The sequence below is a fragment of the Sinocyclocheilus anshuiensis genome, unplaced genomic scaffold, assembly GCF_001515605.1.
Source record: "Sinocyclocheilus anshuiensis isolate Anshui unplaced genomic scaffold, SAMN03320099.WGS_v1.1 scaffold294, whole genome shotgun sequence".
Lineage (NCBI taxonomy): Eukaryota > Metazoa > Chordata > Actinopteri > Cypriniformes > Cyprinidae > Sinocyclocheilus > Sinocyclocheilus anshuiensis.
This window is the reverse complement of record NW_015544130.1, coordinates 327,859-329,877: the sequence shown is the minus strand read 5'-3', so window position 1 is coordinate 329,877 and position 2,019 is coordinate 327,859. Positions and strand designations below refer to the sequence as shown.

The 2,019-nt window shown below is 31.4% G+C and overlaps 1 protein-coding gene across 3 annotated transcripts in view; it reads left to right on the top strand.

Moving 5' to 3' along the window:
• The window catches only part of bsnb (bassoon (presynaptic cytomatrix protein) b), a 111,315-nt gene that overhangs the window by 58,364 nt on the left and 50,932 nt on the right, over positions 1 to 2,019 (top strand). The gene's annotated exons all lie outside the window — the stretch shown is intronic.

Sequence of the window (2,019 nt, the reverse complement as noted above, 5' to 3'; positions counted from 1 at the left end):
TCCTTGTAAGTTTTTTTTTTTGTGTGGTTTTATATATTTTTTTAATGTGTGTGTGTGTGTGTGCGAGTGTGTGTTTGCGTATTAATTAATTAATTAAAATTAATAAATTATTTTTTATTATCACCAAGGCAGCATTTATTTGAATAAAAATACTGTTAAAACAGTAGTTATGAAATATTATTACAATAACTGCTTTCTATTTGAATATATTTTTAAATTTAATTATTATTTTGTTTTGATCTATGTAATGCATCCTCCTGATGCAAGTGTTAATTTCTTTCATATATAAATAAAATATAAATTAAAAAATAAATGAAAAATACTTTTTCATCCAATGAATAAATAAATGAATGAATGAAAAATATTTTTCATTGAGGTAAATTTTGTTTTATTTCACACATTACATCAGAGAGTTCTAGATAATCATTCTTATAAATCTGTTTAAACCATTTAAGGTTGAAGATCCTTATAATATTACTTACCAAAGCCAGTTTTACTCACATTAGTGCTTGGTTAGTGTTAATTTTGAAACCTGATTGTCTGTCATGTGGAAGAGCATGTGTGTGTGCCTGTGTTTTTAGTTTTTACCAATACATGCATTTATTAACTAATTTAAATAGCTTGATTTAGTACAGCAAACAATCTGTAAAACAACAGGGAATCTATTAGAGGCAGCATTGGCTTATTGTATCTTCATGTTGCATCACTGTTGCAGCAGGGTTAGCATGCTAACACATTTCAGTAAAGCTTCCGTTAGCTCTGTTGTATGTGTTCCTATTGAAGAAGCATGCAAGGTGGGTTAGTGCTAAGACAGCTTCTGATCCTCCGAGATCCTGGTTTATCCTCACAATGATCCTGTAAGATCCATAGCAGCCATGTTTTGCACCGTTATGCCCACAGAACAACATATACACACACATACACAGATGAATGTTGTTGTGATGATGCCTTTAGCTGGATAGCAAGGGCTGTGGTTTTTGTATAAGACGCAGAAAAACAAATACACATACATCAGTGTGACCGTAATTGTGCTAGTCAACATACAACAACATAAATCCTGGCATTCTTGGCCTTATTGTGCATGATTCATCTATACATATTATTTTAAAGAAAAAAATGGTTGTCTTGGAAATTCTTATTCTCTTTTTATTCTAAATGTACTTTCTTTTTGGCTTATGTAACCAGTATTCAAGGTTTGGCTGTTTAGCATGAGCCAACCTCTTGGCTCCAATCTGTAGGGATGGGCGGATCGATCCTTAAGTATACTTTCAATACTGATGTTGTATCGAAAGGATCGATCCTCACATAAAAATATCGATTCTAAAGTGCATTTTTAACCATTAATTTTATTCATTTATCAAGAAATTTGGTGCATAAAATAAGCTTCTAAGTGGAAAAACAGACTATATTAGCGAATAATTGTGTTGGATAGAACCATTTCTCCTGCTCATCGGAACACACGCAAATGCAAAAAAAGAACCAATCAATCACAGACAGCGTTCGCTGCTGACGCATGGCTCACAGTGCTTGTTCAAATAGGGCTGCATTTCCCAAGAGCATCAGAAGTAGGTTTCACGGTTTCCACAAATATGAAGCAGCAATAATAATAAATGTTTCTTGAGCAGCAAATTATATTAGAATTATTTCTGAATGATCATGTGACACTGAAGACTGGAGTAATGATGCTGAAAATTCAGCTTTGATCAAATAAAATATATTAAAATAGAAAATAGTTATTTTTAATTGTTATATTTCACAATATTGCTGCTTTTACGTTTTTTTTTTGTTGTTCAAATAAGTGCAGCCTTGGTGAGTATGAGACTTAAAAAAATATTACAAAATCATACTGACTCCAAACTTTTGTGTACATGTAATATTTATTTTAAATTGGCTAGTTTGTGCAAGTAAATTTATTTAAACTGGTTGTTAAAAGTTCAAATGGATTGTGTTATGTTCTGTAATTGCTGTTAATAAATCTGTCAGAAAAAAAATGCTAAAGTTTCACCTTTAGGGGTACAA